Here is a 19,814-nt window from a genome sequence, read left to right as displayed (position 1 = left end):
CTCTCAGCTGCATCAATGCCAGTATCCTGGCTGTGATGTTGTACTAGCGTTTTGCAAGATGTTCCCAGTGAGGGAACATGGGTAAAGCATACATGAGCTCTCTCTGTATTATGTCTTATAACTCTACGTGAATCTACAGTTATCTCAAAATAAAAATTTTAATTTAAAAAATGTGTCACTATGGAGATTCCTTTAAAAACTAAAAACAGAGTTGCCATATAATCCAGCGATCCCACTCCTGGGCATATATCTGGAGAAAACTCTAATTTGAAAAGATACATGCACCCCAATGTTCATTGCAGCACAATTTACAACAGCCAAGACATGGAAGCAACCTAAATGTCCATCAACAGATGAATGAATAAAAAAGAAATGGTATACACACACACACATACACACACACACACACACACACACACACACACACACACAGTGGAATATTACTCAGCCATAAAAAGGAATGAAATAATGCCATTTGCAGCAACATGGATAGACCTAGAGATTATCATACTAAGTGAAGTAAGCCAGACAAAGACAAATAGCATATGATATCACTTATATGTGGAATCTAAAAAAATGATACAAATGAACTCATTTACAAAACAGAAAAGACTCACAGACTAAGAAGACAAACTTATGGTTACCAAAGGGGAAAGGAAGGAGGGATTAACATATACCAAAAAAAAAAGTTAGAGATCTTTTGGATGTTTACAATGGTTGAAAAAGTTGAGGTAATGAACAGTCTTTAAAAGTTTACTTAAACTACTTTGTGGTTTAAATCTAAGAAAATGAAAACACATCTTCAAGTATTTTGAATATTCTTGAATATTTTTAATACAAAAGAATTTCCTCTGGGAATAGGGGAAATTGCATATAGAGCTTCCTTCACCAGGACCTGTGGTGAATAAGTCTTTATCGGACATTATCTATCTCACTTATCCTTATACTGACTTTCCAAGACTCAGATTATTATCTACATTTTATAAAGGAACTTGCTGCTCAGAGAAGTGAAGAAAGTTTCCCCAGGTAGCCCAGCTAGGAACTGGCTGGTTTGAGATTTGAATCCAGGTTTGTGTGGATTTATGTGTTTTCCATCTGCCAGCCACTTAAGAAACAGTCATGATTCCCCGAAGTAGACAACTTTCAACTGCAAGCCACTGACTCACAATAGCAAGAGAAGGAAAAAAACAAAGACCACTCTCAAGTAAAAAGCAACGTTAATCATTTTTTTTAACTTTAATCATTTTTAAAGATACATATATACATGACAACTAAATGTATGTGCGATCCTGGATTGACTCCTGAACTGTGAAAAATGTTCCCATATGACATGGAAAACACTAGTGGAACAATTGATGAAATTTGAATAAAGTCCATTGATTAAATAACAGTATTGTATTGATGTTAATTTCTGGCTTTTGATAGTTGTACTGTGGTGATGTGAGAGGATGTCCTTGTTTGTTTTTTGTTTTTTTGTTTTTTTTAATTTATTTATTTATTTATTTATTTATTTATTTATTTATTTTGGCTGTGTTGGTTCTTCGTTTCTGTGCGAGGGCTTTCTCCAGTTGTGGTGAGCGGGGGCCACTCTTCATCGCGGTGCACGGGCCCTCTCACTGTCGCGGCCTCTCGTTGCAAAGCACGGCTCCAGACGCGCAGGCTCAGTAGTTGTGGCGCATGGGCTTAGTTGCTCCGCGGCATGTGGGATCTTCCCAGACCAGGGCTCAAACCCGTGTCCCCTGCATCAGCAGGCAGACTCTCAACCACTGCGCCACCAGGGAAGCCCCCGATGTCCTTGTTTTTAAGGAAACTCTGAGGTAAAAAGACATCATGTTTGTAACGTACCCTTAAAAGTATTAAAAAATGCATTAGATATCTATTTCATGATGGTAGACAAATTTGGGGAGCTATGGATGAAGGATATATGGCAATTCTTTGTACTGTTATAGCTTTTCTCTAACTCTGAAATTACTTCAAAATATTCACAATTTAAAAAATATTCTAGGAACTATCCAGACCAGCTCTCCAGACAAAACTCCAATGATGAGCATAGTCTTGCAAAGGTCTGCAAAAATATTGCTCAGGTCCTGTATTGTTATTCTTTTCTCTTTCCCTTCTCTCCATGAAAACTAAAATTAAAGAATAATTTGGCTCCACCGAATAGACTGTTATGGCTGTAAACCAACACAAATTCTACACTGAGGCAAGCCCTCTGCAGATGTACCCTGGTCACCTGTGGGGCACCAGTTAGGGTCCACACAGGAGACACCTCCAAAAAACTTCCTCGCTGCTAAGAAACTGGATTTGGGGTGGGGGGGTGGTTTCCTCCAGAGCAGCATTTACCCACTGTCAGCATGTAAAGCAGCTCTGCATCCCTGCAGGTGTAAGAGCCGCCCTCCATCTTGGTCCACAATCCAAGAAGTCCTGACAGCTCATAGTGAATAGGGAGCGCCTGGCACTCTGCGGTGAGAAAGTACAGTACCAGGGAGAGAAAGATCAGGGAGCTGGGCTTTTGATCAAGCAAGAGGGGTCTCGAGGGCTAGCAGAGCCGCCTTCTGGAAACACAGTTTATACAGAGAGTGTGGGATACCCACATACGACAGAGAGCAATCATAAAAGCCTAGACATAAAATAACACGTAGAACTGGATGTCTGGGCTTATGTGATACTTTATGTGATAGAACATCCTGGAACACCCACAGTTCAAGCAACCCCAGCTCTCCCCAGGCTGAGCTCCTGCAGTGCTGTCTTGCACAAAAGCAAATCCAGCCTGCAGCCCACCCCCAGGCTCCCAGCATGCCTCAGATCCCTGCTCCCTAGCCGCGTGCATTAAAGGGCATCAGAGTCAGGGAAGGTAGTAAGAAAGTAGGCTGTAAGTGTGTTAGAAGGAGCGATTTCTCTGCTCTCACGTTCCTTATTGCCTTGCACAGAGTGATTCTGTCTCTATCTCTTTGACAGCTACATATCAACAGTCGCTGCTGCACAGAGCTGACTTTTCTGAACACTCAAAACTGGTTCTTACACACACGCACACACCCAGAGGGCAAGGCCGATTCTCCCCATAAATTTGTAAACTTGTTACCATAGAGACAGGCTCTGGGGTGCTTCAAGTGTGGATCAGCAGTGCCGCCTAGTGGGTTACCGGTTATCCTGCAGTCCCCCAACCACAATGTTGGATGAGAGATGATTTTTTTTTCCTTTTTCCTTTTTCTTTTTTCATTTGTTCTTTTTCAGCTATCTGGGGTTCCCCTTCAAGATGTCTAGAGATCTCTTAAACCAGTATCTATTTAAACCAAGGGTTTTTTCCTTCCAGTTTCATCTGAGATATAATTGACATATATACAGCACTGTATAAATTCAAGGTGTTGACTTACATACATCATGAAATGATTACTACAATAAGTGTAGTGATCATCCATCATCTCATATAGGAACAAAATTAAAGAAAAAAGTATTTTTCCTTGTGATGAGAACTCTTAGGATTTACTCTCTTAACAACTTTTATGTAACATACATGAGTATTAATTATATTTATCATGTTGTACATTATATCCCTTGTACTTCTTTATCCTATAACTGGAAGTTTGTACCTTTTGATCACCTTCATCTAATTCCCCCTCCCTCTACACCCCATCTCTGGTAACCACAGAGCTGATCTCTTTTTCTGTGAGTTTGTTTGTTCAACCAAGTTTTTTGAAGCTGTTTGCTTCCCACATGCAGAAATAGACTCCAACGTCAGAGTTGGCACTAGCGTTCCATCTCATTTCCTGGACGCTCTGCCCCACTATCGCATACCTAGCTCTAAATAAGTCAGGACCAGCTGTGGAGGTCCCTTGGATGTCACATACAATGACAAATATAAACCAATGCCTGACATGTAGGAGAACAAAACTCACTGGGGATTTAAAATAAATGATGAAGTCCTCCTTTATCATTTTATTCATTTGTTCAGCCAGTGTGGCTTCTACTCCACAAATGTAGATGTGCAAGAAGGAGGTTTTCTCTGTTTTTCTATAAATGAACTTATTCATTCCATCGTGGAGCAGAGAGTTGGTATCAGTAAATTCAGGATCTCCTGCCCCCACTTTATCCTGAGTCTAGGGTCAGGGTAGGGGTGGGTCCTCAGGGTCCAAACCTCAATCTTCCTGCTTATCTCAGGCTGTGACCCCCCCACCCCGCCCAGGCAGAGCGTGCTACATCTGCCTGGTCCAGCCGTGCAGCATCTCATGGCCAAAGCCACCCCGTACAGCTCTGCCCTGTCATCCTTCCTGGTGGTACTGTAAAAGAAGGACACCCTCAGTGAATATCTCCAATTAATAATCTGTCAACCAATATTTATCATGCTTATGGGCATGACCCATCTGGGGGTCCTGGTATATAAAGAAGAAACTAGGCTCTTTTCTTAAGCTCATGGGCTCCTGGGGAGACAGATTTTCCAACAAAGTGCAGGAATGCTCGGGGCAGTTACTGCAAGGAAGACCCAGGTCCACAAACCCTTAATCAAAATGCTTGGGCCAGATAGGTTTGGAATTCTGAATTTGTTGGATATTAGGAAAGTAAACAGTCTATAGGTTGTATATTTCCTACTATCTCCATCAGGGTCTGGGATATCACCTGCAGTCAACCACACCCAGATTTTTGCAGCAAAACTCAGGAGGAGTAAAAGTGAAATAAAGACGATCAACAGCTTTAAAGACCTCATGGCAGCTCAGGAAGGATTTGCCACCAAATGAGGTTTAGTATCAAAATGGAAAAATTTTTGTTTGAGGTGAGATCAGGAAGTGAGAGCTGGCCAGGTAGCCAGGTGGCAGCCTTGCAGATGGAGGGAGGCCAGGTACAGGCACCCAGGTGAGGGCAGCCCAGCTTGTCAGGGCAGTCAGTGTGCCGCGACCTCCAAGCCAGATCCTCAACTTTTGGACACCCCAGCCCTGCCTCAAAATTCCACCTTTGAAGGAAGCCTTCCCTGACCGCCCACCCTCCCCAACGTGAGCTGCATTGACATTCCAAAAAAAGTTCCATATGTTCCCTCTCTGATCCATAGACCTGAAATTCCTTAAGCTCAAGCAACATCTTCTCTCCTTGGTACTATCTGCTAACACTTATTCAAGGTTTTTCAATTACAGCCACTCACACCCCTACAAGTACAACCACATCTGCAACTAGTGATAATAACAGCAGCACATGCATCAAGAATTTTGGGGGGAGGGTTGAGGTTGTGACATTAGTCCTGTACGTGAAAAGAAAGGGAGAGGAGACAAAACCCCTCAGGGTGGCCTGTGCTTGTACCTTTCTCTCCTTATCCTCAACTCACAGGATAAAAAGTTGTCTCCTACTCTGGCCGGGAGACAGAATCTGTTTCTGTACGTTCATTCTCGAATTGCTGAAACTTCCAAAGCAGCAGTGTAAATATTCATGCAGTAAACAGGGGGAGCCAGATGGAAGGGTCTCCACAGTTATTTTTGCTTCTCTGTCAAAATATTTAGCTGATCCATAAATCTTTTAACACACATTCATTTGGCACTGCATGCAAACACTTCCACGAACATTCATCGCCCCTCCGTCGCTCAATGCGGCTTCCATTTCGGCATTTCTTCCACACTTACCCAGAAAGACTGGATCCAAAATCCAGAATATAAGACCCACAAGGACTTGCCTGGACTAAGGGGCAGGCCACGCTCTCCTCAGGCTCCTGCCTCCCAGCCTGCTCAGAAATTGGCAGACCAAACCACCCCCTGCATTGTAAACAGATGCTGAGGCAATGCGGAGAGCCGGGGGAGGGCTAGCAGAATGGGGATATTTCTGGAACAGGTCTGTTCTCTGAGGTTGGATAAATCACCCTGAACTGCTGGGAACTCTGTTTCCTACAAACCGTGGGAAAGTAAAACCATATTACTGGTTCAACGTGGGTTTTTTTCTCAGGTTTTGAAGACACACACAGCATAAAACCAAATATATATTTAACACACTGGAAACGTGCGGTGGATTTTAATGAGAGTGATTAGACCCAGGAAAAGAAACCGAGGTAAAATGGAGGAAGATGGTCAATCTGGGATGCTTCCCTCCCCGCCACCCCAACTGGGAAGGATTCTATGACGGCATCTACTCAAGTTCAGAGGGACTGGGCTGTGGCCTGCAGAGAACTCCCAGGGCTGCCCCCGGGCGCTAATAGCAAAGCTTCCAGGAAGGAAGGCTCCAGCTTTGTGAATTCCCTTCAATGCAGCAAGACCACGTGAAGGACCAACTTCATGTTCAGCCTTGTGCTAAGCAGGGAGGGTGAAACCATGACTGCAATTCTGGCGTGGCCAGCATGGCAGGATGGATAGTTCAGGGAGGCAAAACAGGGCCCCCAAAGACGCTCACCTGCTAATCCCCTGAACCCGTGACCACGTGATCTTACAGGGCAAAGGCAACTTTGCAAAGGGGATGAAGCCTAGCACCCTGAGATGGGAAATGGTCCTGGATTATCAGAATGAGCCCAGTGTCATCCCAAAGGTGACAGGAGGAGGCAGGAGGGTCTGAGTCAGTAGCAGGAGACGTGATGACAGCAGCAGAGGTTAGAGGGATGCAGTGAGGGGTCCGTGAGCCAAGGAATGCAGGTGGCTTCTAGAAGCTGGAAAAGGCAAGGAAATGGATTCTCCTCTGAAGCCTCCAGAAGGAATGGAGCCTTGCTGACACCTCGATCTTAGATTTCTGACCTCCAGACTGTAAGGAGAGAATAAATTTGGGTTGCTGTAAGGCCCTAAGTTTGTGGTAACCTATCAACACTCCTTCGCCCATGTCAGCATTGCTGGAACAGAAGTATGTGGGTGACTCAGGGAGTATGAACAGGGCAAGGGTCTCTCTTTCTGGGGAGGCCGCAGAAGGCCTTACAGAGGAGGTGACTGAACTGTTTGCAAAGGCCAAGGAGAAGTCTCGAAGCCGGGGGATTTCCAAACAGCATTCCAGGCAGCAGGTAAGGATGAGCACAGACACAGAGGCAGGGAAGCACAGGGCGTGCCCATGCACTCGGAAGACCGTGGCATGACCAGGCCCGGGGGCAGAGGAGGCTGGAAGAGGAGTCTGGAAAGATGAATTGCAGCCCAGCTCTAAAGCAGGAATGGCTACATGGACCAGGCGATGCAAGGGAAATTCAACCGTTTTCTCAGGAATTTGACCAAACCTCAAAGCCCGAGGCAGTGTGCTAGGTGCCCTGGACAGAGAACAGAGGCTAGGATGAAGCAAGCAAGGCACTGGCTCTGGGCAAAACTGAAGGGGGTGCCAAAAACTCAGTAATCAAGATAAGCAAGTAATCAAAATAGGGTAGTAATTCAAAATTCAAAATTAAGACCCAAAATATCAAAATTTTAACTAAAGACAGGATCAGTTATGGTGCCCTGCTGAGCCACCTTGGAGCCTGAGGCAAATGGGAAAATCAGCCATTCTGATCCTGTTTGTAAATTTTTGTTATTTTGTTCATCATGGAATTTTTTGCATTAATTTTGATTTTTTTTAACTGCATTAAAGTATTACCTACCTGAAACTATTATATACAGAATGGATAAACAACAGGTCCTCCTGTATAGCATAGGGAACTACATTCAATACCCTATGATAAAGCATAATGGAAAAGAAAGCATAAAACAAAAGAATATATATATATATATATATATATATATATATATATATATATATATATATATATATATATATATATGTTTGTATAACTGAATCACTTTGCTGTACAGCAGAAATTAACACAACGGTGTAAGTCAACTATACTTCAATTTAAATATATAAATAAATAAAAATATATCACTTACCTGGATCACCGAGTTTTTGGTGCTGTCTTAAATTTTACACCCACACAGTGCCTCACTCACCTCACCCTAGCCCCAGCCCTGCCTCTACCCTCTAAAGCAGGGGTTCCCCAACCCCCAGCCCATGGACTGGTACCATCCACGGCCTGTTAGGAGCCATGCTGCACAGTAGGAGGTGACGGTGGGCCAGTGAGCGAAGCTTCATCTGCCGCTCCCCATCGCTCGCGTTACCGCCTGAACCATCCCTCCTACCCTGATCCATGGAATAACTGTCTTCCATGAAACCGGTACTTGGTGCCAAAAAGGCTGGGGACTGCTGTTCTAGAGAGTACATGCCAGCCAGCTGATATCACCTTCAACAGCCTGTGTGAGACTGCGCTGAGATTCAAAGAGGATTTCCTCATGGTGAGAGAGAATTTTTTTTTTTTAATTTGAGGAAGTAGAAGGGAGAGTTTGACATATATGCCTCAGTATTTGGGGGTAAAGAGACTGAAGTCTCCTGCAGGCCTGGCTACAGCAGCCCACCAAGGAAAACAGTTGAAAGGGGGCAGCAGAGGGGCCCATCCTCCACCACCATTTGGGAAACAGGGGTACATGGGTTCCCCCAGGCCAGGTGTAGGCTGGACGGAGGAGCTGGGTGAGAGAAGTGCTGAAGGGACCCTGCTCTGATTAACTGCCGGCTGCAGAGAGGAAACCCCAACAGAGGAGGCTGTGGGGTGTACCACTGGGGGTACAGGAGCTGGGGAAAGTCAGAAGAGGTTCAGAGGGTGAATTGTCTACATCAGGAAATGGTAGATCCAGGGCCACCATGGGCTGTCTCAGAGGAAGCTAATACATGCCTCATACAAGCTATGTGACTCACAGAGGGCATTCAACAGCCAAGGGAGAAGTAGGAACAAAAGCTCAGCTAAGTCAAAAGACCTTTGACCAGAGTCCCTCTCGTCTTCCCTCTGGAATCCACCTTGGGAAAGCCAGCCATGAGGCAGAGGGTGTGACATGGAACAGGAGAGAGAAAGGACAGGCATGAGCCCGCTTCCGCCTGGTGGCTGATGAGGCTGAGTCAGGAGGGGAAGGAAGAATATTTGAATAGCCTGAGAAATCAGTGTCTTGTTTAAGATTGGACTGGATTTTTAATACCTGAAAATGAGGCTAATTGGACCCCAAAGTGGCTAAAAAAGAATAGGTTTTGCCCAAGATCAGTTGGAGCATAACTGAAAATAGTGATGAGGAAAACAGAAACCAGTCTACAGAGTTCAATCCATTTAGTAAAACAGTTATGCTGGTTCTTCTCCACCCGGATCCAGCCTGTGTCTTTCCCTGCCCTGCTCAGGGGTCCCGGAGACTAATTCCTACAGAGAGCAGCATATTGTCTCCCAAGATGGCCACTGGGATAATTTAATTTTATCAACTTGATTGGACCAGGAGGTGCCCAGATCTTTGGTCAAACATTATTCTGGGTGTGTATGTGAAGGCATTTTTGGATGAAATTAACATTTGAATGAATAGACTGAGTAAAGCAGATTGCCCTCCCCAATATGGTGGGCCTCATCCAAGTTGAAGGCCTGAATAGAACCAGAAGGCTGAATAAGAGGGAACTTCTCCAGCCTGACTGCTTGAGCTGGGACAGCAGTCCTCTCCTACACTCAGACTAAAACTTTCACCATCAGCTTTCCTGGGTCTCCAGCTTGCCAACTACAGATCTCAGGACTTCTCAGCCTCCATGGCTGTGTGATCCAATTCCTTATAGTAGATAAATAACTGTTCTGTTCCTCTGACTAATACAGCTACCTTTCAGTTGGGTTCTGCCAATGTCAGCCAAGACCTGCCTCTTCCCCATCCCTCTGGCAGCACCCCGTCCCTCCATGACCATGACCCCACCCAGAACTCCAGATCTCAGAGACTCTAGTAACAAAATTTCCTCCCATGGTGTCTTCAACCCTAGGGCGGTGATGACTTCCATTTTTGCTAGCTCTGGGTGTTTCAACATCTTTTGTTTGTTCCTTTAAACCCTGTCCGCAAATGCCCTCTATAATTAGACCCTTCCTTAAAAGTCTCCTTGTTTAAACCATCTGAATGAATTCCACTTCCTGTCTGGACCCTACTGATACATCCAGGAGGAGGGATACCTCTTTCACTTTGACTAGAGAGAAAGAAGCAAGAATGAGTGGAGATGCAGACGTGTCTTGAGTAGAGATGAAGTGGGCAGGAAGTCGGGGGAAATCACACTGTTGGCTTGCATTTTCTTTATGCAGAAAGATGGAAGATTAAATGCTAAAATGGAATCAAGGCAGTGAAGCTTTGAAGCAGGTGGCAAAAGGAGTGGAAGGACCACCGTTCATTTTTAGAGGCACAACTTTGCACCTTTGGATGATTCTCTTGGTCGACTGAGCAGCTGAGTCAGATCACACGCATCTTCAGGGATTTGCACTGTTCTGCTTAAGAAACCCCAACTACAGATAACAATCAAAATGATGTTCAGGACAGCATGAGTTCATACACTGAATAGGATTCATTGTATTCGTCACAAAGGGGTTAACAGTGCTGGGCACATCAGTGAAGATCAAATGCACAAATACTGCAGAGTAAGGGCCTTACCAACTCATATCTTATCTTGGAACATTTCATGGCTTGAATTGCCAGATGACAGTTCATGACTCATAATTCATCAAGGGCCACATCAACTGACTTGTGTAATCAAAAAACTTACCAACTCCCACTTTAACGCTTTGAGACAGCATGGTGTGGTGGAAAAAGCAAGGAGTCTGGATAACTTGATAACTTACTAGGTGAATTTTGGCAAATCACTTAAACTCCCTGCCTTTCCATTTTCTCATCTGTAAAATGAGGATAATGCCACCTTAACAATCTGAGCTTAAGAAGCTGGCCCTGAACTCAAAAGAAGAGAGCTATTTTTTTAAACATAATGAGAGAAGTTTATTTCATTTAATAGTCTAATTTGTACCATTTGCCACATACTGCATTTACATAATGAAAATTTGCCCTGTGTTCATTTGATATATTCTAATAAATAAGAAATTTGCCTAGGTAGACAATAGGTTTGGGCGATTATTGTGATAACAGGCGAGTTTCCTACCTACTACTGGAGCCTCCAAAAGGGAGCTATACTTGAAGTCTGGGTTAACATGGCAATAATGGTAGAGTCTACACGATCCTGAAGGGTGTGGGTGGAAAAGGAATAACTGAGGTAACCTGGTCATTCTTTGGCCACCATGATATCAATTATGCACATTTGGAAATAGTCCATAGATCATGTTATAGCTACTGCAAATGACTTTGAATAAGACTCAGAAAGGTCATGGAAGAGACAAGTACCTCTCAGACACCAGTGCCACGGATGATAAAGAATCAAACACAAGGCATCTGTGGAGTCACTTTACAGGGAAAGCATCTTTAAGAGAAGAGATCCAAGGCTGAACAGCTGAGCTAACGTTCTGAGGTTATCCTGCACCCACCACAGGGAAATTCCAAAGCTTTTTGCAAAAAAAAAATATTAGACACTCAGACTCTCCTTTTGTTTCCCACCTTTTTAAACTCCCCAGTACTAGACAGCTTGATCCCCGGGTGGGAGGTTATCTTTGAACTTCTACTTTTCCCTGCTATCACTTTCCCACATTATCACAGTGACTGAGAAGTCTGCATCTGGTGGGGGTAGGAAGGGCATAGATGGAGAAAGAGAAACTTGGAGAAAAAGAAGACAGAATATGATGCTCAAGTGTCAGAATAAAATTGTTCTTTACAGTTACTCCAAGGAGCTGGTCCTATGAATTTCCAGTAACCTTAACAATTAGTTTCCATGGCCTCAATCACACTGAGCTGTTTTATTACTAAAACAACCAAAGCACTTTTCACAGTCACACTGATGATGATATTAAAGCACAGAAAGATAAGGAAATGGGTGGGAATTGGGGCAGGAAAGTCCCACTCTGGAAGAAAGGGAGGCAGTTATCAACCATCACTAACCTTCGCAGGCTTACCATGACTAGAAGTTATAAGACATCAGGTCTGCATATAGAGAGATCTGGAATGTCACATTTTATAACCCAGTGTGCCCCTTCAATAAAACATATATTATTTAATATTGTGTGTCGACGTGATTGATTGCATTATGAATAATTAGTATTCTTCGCAGGCGCTGGGAAAAAAAAAACCCCGAAAAGTCTAGAGCTGAAAATTTGAGGTTCAGGCCAGTTTAAGCTCCCTTTGTTCCTAAATCAGTGATAAGTAAATTATCAAATATTCTCAGGGACTGAAACAGGCAGACTGGACAATATGAGGGATTTATTTCAAATCCAGTTTCTATGTCCACTCATCTCTTAGGCAAAATGCTGCCTGAATCAACTCATGACTTGCAAACGTCCCTTTCCAATTACACATCTCTCCCACATTTGCTTTGAGGTCATGACTCAGTGAGTTGTTTGAATATCAGCCCAGCAACCTGCGCTGCTGAGCTTTTATTTTGCTCTAGTCTTTTGACTTTTATTGAAATTTTCCAGATACATTTGAAAAGAATGTGTATTCCGCTCTTGTTGAATGTGGTGTCTTTACATATCAGTTAGGTCAAGGCAATTAATAGTGTTCAAATCTTCTGTATCATTACTGATATGTTTGTCTAGTTGTTCTATCAGTTACTGAGAAAAGAGTGTTAAAAATCTTCAACTGTCACTGTGGACTTGCCTAGTTCTCCCTTCAATTTTACTGGTTTGTGTTCCATACATTTGGATGCTCTGTCATTAGGCACATACACATACAGAATAGGTACGCTTTCCTGATGAATTTGTCCTTTAATCATTATGAAATGATCCTTGTTATCTTTTGTAATACTCCTTGCCTTGACATCTATTTTGGCTAATATTATTATAGGCACTCCAGCTTTCTTATACTTACTACTGTTTTCATAAGGTATTGTTTTCCATTCTTCTACTTTCAGTCTGTTTCTTTAAATTAAAAGTGTGAGAAAAGATACATGCACCCTTATGTTCATAGCAGCACTCTTTATAATACCCAAGACATGGAAACAACCTAAACGTTCATCAACAGATGAATGGATAATGAAGATGTGGTATATATATATACAATGGAATACTATTCAACCATAAAGAAGAATGAAATAATGCCATTTGCAGCAACATGGATGGACCTAGAGATTATCATACTAAGTGAAGTAAGTCAAAAAGAGAAAGACAAATATCATATGATATCACTTATATGTGGAATCTAAAATATGACACAATTGAACTTATCTATGAAACAGAAACAGACTCACAGATATAGAGAACAGGCTTGTGGTAGCCAAGGGGGAGAGAGGTCAGGGAGGGATGGACTGGGAGTTTGGGATTAGCAGATGCAAACTATTATATATAGAATAGATAAACAACAAGGCCCGACTGTATGGCATAGGGAACTATATTTAATATCTTGTAATAAACCATTTTAAAAGTGTCTCTCATAAACAGCATAAAGAGGAATTCAGGTTTCCTCTGCTATCCAAAAGTAGGGCATTTCTATGAAACCTTTTGTAAGCTGAAATGGCATAAAGCAAAGAAGCAATTACCTCAGGACACATCTTGCTAACGGATACACAAGATAAATTGAGATAAAACACAGATGCTCACAGACACAGTTCAAAGCTGTGGCAGCTTGATGCTGAGGTGCTGAGTGTAGTTTCCAGCGAAGGAGCTTGGCAGTGCCCTTCTCACTGCTCAGGGTGCATGCTGCCTCTATAACTTCTCACTGCAGAACAAATGCTGAACACTATTTTCTTTTTGCCTTTTTTCATAAAAGCGAAAACCCTCTTAAGATTTCTTTCAGTTAGCAGAAACATGTACTAATACAGGGCTTTCATAAAAGCAAAGTGGGGTAACTTTCCAAAAGTGGGAATACCTATATTGCTTTTCCATCAGTCTGACAATCTCTGCCTTTTAATTGGTCTGCTTTGTCCACTTACATTTAATACAAATATTGATATGTTGGGTTTAGGTCTACCATTTTATTATTTGTTTTTCTATTTGTCCCATCTCTTTTTTGATCTTCTATTCCTCCTTTCTTACTGTCTTTTAGGTTAATCAATTATTTTTTAGTATTCCATTTTAATTCCCCTATTGGCTTTTAAAAACCACATTTTTAGTGGTTTCACATAAAATGTGGGAAACTTGCAACATTATGGTTCCATTAACCACCTCCAGTTCTTTGTACCACTATTGTCATATATTACATGTATATATATTTTAAACCCCACTGACTTGAGGATTTTTTGTTAAAGAAATTAACATTTCCTGACTAATAGACTGGCCAAGCTACTCAATCATAGGCCTGGATTTCTGGCAAAATCATTTCACAGATGACAAGAACAACAGTTATATTTAGTTTTCGCCTTTCTAATGACCTATTTAAGCATCCACCTGATCCTATTGGAATTCCAACATCTCCTTTTGAGGCTTACCCCCATTCTCCCCTTACCCCAGCTTAAACTGCCCGAGGACTTAAGGGTTTACTTGATCCAAAGGGATATTCTACTTCTAATACCAGGGAGAGAGAGAGAGAGTGGAGGAGAAAGAGGTGACTGTAGAGGAGGAATAAGAGGAGGACAAGGAGAAGAGGAAAGGAGAGGAGAGAATGCAGAGTCCGACTGGTCCACTGGCACAATGGCTTCTGGGCCAACACCTGCTGTCCCTGTTGGACACTGACCCAGTGCACACTTGCAAGGCACACGTGCTTATTTCCAGCTAAGAGTCTTGCTAGCCCAGATCTGTCCAAGCAAGAGTGGGGTTCCATGGCAGGAATGTAAATTGATACAGCCACTATGGAGAACAGTATGGAGGTTCCTTAAGAAACTAAAAATAGAATTACCATACGACCCAGCAATCCCACTACTGGGCATATACCCAGAGAAAACCATAGTTCAAAAAGACACATGCACCCGAATGTTCATTGCAGCACTATTTACAGTAGCCAGGACATGGAAGCAACCTAAATGCCCATCGACAGACGAATGGATAAAGAAGATGTGGTACATATATACAATGGAATATTACTCAGCCATAAAAAGGAACGAAATTGGGTCATTTGTAGAGACGTGGATGGATCTAGAGACTGTCATACAGAGTGAAGTAAGTCAGAAAGAGAAAAACAAATATTGTATATTAACACATATATGTGGAACCTAGAAAAATGGTACAGATGAACCGGTTTACAGGGCAGAAATAGAGACACAGATGTAGAGGACAAACGTATGGACACCAAGGGGAGAAAGTGGCAGGGGTGGTGGTGGGATGAATTGGGCGATTGGGATTGACATATATACACTAATATGTATAAAATGGATAAGTAATAAGAACCTGCTGAATAAAAAATAAATTAAATAAAATAAAAAAGAGTGGGGTTCCACACCTGAAGTTCAAGGTCATACTGTCCTAGTTCACACTCACGAGCTCTACCACTGTTCCCCCAAAGCACAAGGACACACTGTGGAGGTTGGATCACAGTCACCATCAATTCAGGGACAGCCTGAGCCTGCTCACAAATGCTGAGGGCCCAGGGCAGGACTAGGCACTGTGTCTCCTCCCCTCATTGTGAGCTCCCACTCTGACACCCTTGGTGTCCTTCCTTTCACAGGCCTTGGTCGGGACCCCCTGTTAGACCCTCCTTCTCAACTTCCCTGTCCTTGAACTCCAGAGAGGGTTGTAATGTCAGTCCTTCTTTTTCTGCAAGGCTTCCAGCCTTCTAAGGCAAGTTGGTGCATTTCCCAACTCCTGCCCCTGCCCCAGCTGCATCCCCCACAGACCTGTGCTTAGAGGGGGGAGGCAGCCCGGGGGTGGGGGTCAGACGAACATCCTGTCCCTTCTTCCCCCAGGATGTGAGTATCTCCACTGTCCCTCCCCTTGCATATCGATAGGAACTATGCCCGTGGCTCTTCCCTGATCAGAAGAACCCATCTTGAGGTGATTTTTTATATCTGCCTAGACATTGAAGATGCTGGCACAGCTTCTAAATCCAAGCTCACCTGGTACCTCAATACACAAACATCTACTTCTCCCTTCCTTGGTGATGAGCACATTGGAGCTGGATTGATATTTGAATCCCCAGTGGCTAGAACAATGCTTGGCGCAGAGGAAATGCTCCACAAACGTGAAAAGAAAGAAAGGAAGGAAGGAAGGAAGGAAGGAAGGAAGGAAGGAAGGAAGGAAGGAAGGAAGGAAGGAAGGAAAGGAAGGAAGGAAGGAAGGAAGGAAGGAAGGAAGGAAGGAAGGAAGGAAGGAAGGAAGGAAGGAAAGGAAAGGGGGGCTTCCCTGGTGGCGCAGTGGTTGAGAATCTGCCTGACAATGCAGGGGACATGGGTTCGAGCCCTGGTCTGGGAAGATCCCACATGCCGCGGAGCAACTGGGCCCGTGAGCCACAGCTGCTGAGCCTGCGCGTCTGAAGCCTGTGCTCCACAGCAAGAGAGGCCGCGACAGTGAGAGGCCCGCGCACCGCGATGAAGAGTGGCCCCCACTTGCCACAACTAGAGAAAGCCCTCGCACGAAACGAAGACCCAACACAGCCAAAAATAAATCAAATAAATAAAGTAGCTATTAATTAAAAAAAAAAAAGGAAGGGAGAAAGAGAAAGAGAGAAAGAAAGAAAGAGAGAAAGAAAGATGGGGGGAGGAAAGAGGGGGGAAGGGAGGGAGGGAGGAGGGAAGAAAGGGAGGAAGGAAGGAAGGAAAGAAGGAATGCTGAGTTAAATCCAGGCTGGGTTGATGAGAGAAACAGTCTGTAGGGAACAGAGGAAATGCCTGCACATCTCTTGCTTCCCTGAGTGCTCCTCACGAAGGGGTAATCTTATTGAGTCTGATTCCAGGGCATTGACTGAGTCGTGTGTGCTAGTGCACAGGGTGACGTGTGTCCACACACTGTGCACACCCCTGTGGCCTCCTCTTCTGCCCTTCCTTCCAACAGGCTAGGTGGAGGGAGTGGAGGCCAGCATCTCTCCAGGGCGGCCAGCATCCCATGCAGGCTATCCCTAGTGGAAAGACAAAACCCTGGTACAGGAAGCTCTGCCCACCAGGTCTCCTCTCTCAGAAGATGTTGCTGAAACATCCTTAGGACCCTAGTGCCTCTCATGGCCAAATCAGATCTGGATATGTCATCTTCTCCTCCAACCATTGTGAGCTGTAGTTATTGCGGTTAATCTGATGAAATAACTGTGACTTTCCTTCAAGTGATCTGAGCCTTCGAGCCCTGATAACTGGAACTGAGCTTTGAGAAGCAGGAAGAGAAGGGAAACGGCATTCATCCATCCTGGAGCGGCCCTGACCGCGGTGCCTGACGCAGGGCTAGTGCTGAGTGAGAGGCGCTGCTTTCCTAATCATCTGACATGCACAGATTGAGAGGAAGAGTATCAGCCTATAAAATGGACCCAAACCTGAGGCTCAGGAAAGTTAAGCAATTTACCCAAGATCACCCAGCCAGAAAGCGTTCTTCCTCAGTGTTACGAAGGCTTGCCGTATCCTACTCCAATTTTCTTTATTTGGCCTGGGATCTACTTGAGACTGTATGTGAAAAATCTGATTTTCTAAGGTGAGAGACAGTGCTCTCCAGTACACTATATCCAGGTGGTTCAGACAGTGAGCTAATTCAGCCAGCCCCGTATTCCCTCACTAAAACCCACACTAAGACAATAATAAAAAGATGAAGAGCCCAGTTAAAAACTGGGCAAAGCATCTGAAAAGACATTTCTCCAATGAAGATATGCAAATGGCCATTAAGCACATGAAAAGATGCTCAACATCATTAGCCATCAGGGAAATGCAAATCAAAGCCACAACAAGATACCACTTCACAGCCACTAGGGGGGCTGTCATTAAAAGTCAGATAGCAGGGAATTCCCTGGTGGCCTAGTGGTTAGGATTCTGCACTTTCACTGCTATGGCCTGGATTCAGTCCCTGGTTGAGGAACTGAGATCCTGCCAGCAGCACGGCACAGCCAAAAAACAAAGAAAGAAAAAAGAAAAAACAAAAACAAACAAACCCAAAAAGTCAGATAGTAACAAATGTTGGTGAGGATGTGGAGAAATTGGAATCCTGAGACTCTGCTGGTGAGAGCATACAATGGTGAAGCCACTTTGGAAAACCATCTGGAAGTTCCTCAGATGATTAAACATAGATTTATCATATGATCCAACAATTTCACTCCTAGGTATGTACCCAAGAGAAATGAAAACATATGTTCATACAAAAACTTGGGCATGAATGTTCAGAGCAACATTATTCATAATAGCCAAAAAAGTGGAAACACACGAAATGCCCACTAACCAACGAATGAATAGATGAGATGTGATATACCCATACAATAGAATATTATTCAGCCATGGAAAGGAATGAAGTACGGATACAAGCTACACATGGATGAACTTGAAATCCTTATGCTATGTGAAGGATGCCAGTCACAAAGGACCACGTGGTGTGTGACCCCATTTACGTGAAATGTCAGGCAACTCTCTAGAGACAGAAGGCAGATTAGTGGTTGCCAGGGGCCAGGGGGAGGGAAGACTGGGCTAAGGGGTACAAGGTTTATTTTTGGAGTGATGAAATTCTAAAATTCTAAAATTCACTATGGTGGTGGTTGCACAACTCTGTGTATATACCGAAAGCCACTGAATTGTACCCTTGGAATGAGTAAGCTGCATGGTGTGTGAATTATATCTCAATAAGCCTTTTTTAAAAAAACCCATGCTGTGTTTGCTTCAGCCACACATATACTAAAATTGGAACAATACAAGGAACATCATCACAGCCCCTGTGCAAGAGCGACACGCACATCTATGACACATTCCATATTTTGTCTATTGTCGAAGCCAAAAAAAAAATTAAATACTGAAAACATTTCGGTAGGCTTTGCCTGAGGAAAGAATCCAGCAACGCAGCTCAATTTTAAATGTTTATTTTTTGGTTTTATTTCATTCTATTCAAACGTGTCATTTAAAGTCAAAACTAAATATTGTTTTCAAAAGTTGGTATGAGCTTTTGAAAGACACAGTTTGATGCCCAGCTCTGCCTGTGGCTAAACCATATGACGTTGGGCAAGTCACTTCCGCTCTGGGCCTGGGTCTCCTCACTGCAAAACGGGAGCAATGGCACCTATGCTACCTCGTAATGGGGTTCAGGCTGCGCCTTCACCAGGGACATCCTGGGCGGAGGTGAGTGGGACCCACGGCTACATCTGCTCAGAGGGGGGTCTCTGCTACTAACTGTCACAAGGGCACCCTTGGGGCTAATGCCAGCCTCAAATGTTACAAAGCCTAGAAATACTATTTCTAAAATGCTAAGCAAAGTGAGGGTACATGGTAAGTGGTCAGCTAACAGCAAAGGATGACTTCAGCTGCAAATAACTGAAAATACTCTCACAAAACTGCAAGTCCTGAAGGACAGTGGGGACCAGGAGGTCCAGTCAGGCCTCCTGCTCGGGTCTACCCTTCCCTGGGCTAGCTCTTTCTTCAGACCAGAAGCAAGATGGCAGCAGTGCTTGTAGGCCTGACACCCTAATGTCCCAAGATCTCATATCTTACAGACTTAGCAACTAAGTGAGCCGAGCAGAATTCTGAATTCATCCACTTAATGAATATATTCCTTTAGCGCTGACTCATTCTGGGCCCAGTTTTAGGTACTGGAGATCCTTACATTCCTCGGAGAATCAGATAATGAGCAAACAAATGTAAAAACAAGGTAATTCCTAATTGTGAAACGTGTTAAGAAAGAAATAAAATATGGTGAGAATAAAGCATCCCTGGGGGAGGTAAATTTAGACAGGGTGGTCTGGGAATGCATCTCCAAGCAGAGTGGACTGCTTTGGTGAGGGAGGGAGAGGACAGACAGTGCAGGGTCCTGGATGGCCGTGTGCATGAGAAGTTCTGCTTTTATTCCAAGTAAAATGTGAAGCCATCAAAGTTAGGGAGGGGAGGACATCTGCTGTGAAAGACATAGATTGAATCACAGCTCCATCAAATTACTCACCTATCTTGAC

The 19,814-nt window shown here is 43.8% G+C and overlaps 1 non-coding gene across 1 annotated transcript; it reads left to right on the top strand.

Moving 5' to 3' along the window:
• The first annotated feature begins 18,530 nt into the window (after positions 1-18,530).
• LOC137749701 (U6 spliceosomal RNA) lies at positions 18,531-18,635 on the top strand. Its single transcript, XR_011070259.1, has one exon. It is a non-coding gene; the product is annotated as a U6 spliceosomal RNA (small nuclear RNA).
• Positions 18,636-19,814: the final 1,179 nt, after the last annotated feature.

This window comes from Eschrichtius robustus, chromosome 1 (genome assembly GCF_028021215.1).
Source record: "Eschrichtius robustus isolate mEscRob2 chromosome 1, mEscRob2.pri, whole genome shotgun sequence".
Classification (NCBI taxonomy): Eukaryota; Metazoa; Chordata; class Mammalia; order Artiodactyla; family Eschrichtiidae; genus Eschrichtius; species Eschrichtius robustus.
This window is presented reverse-complemented; position numbering and strand designations above follow the sequence as displayed.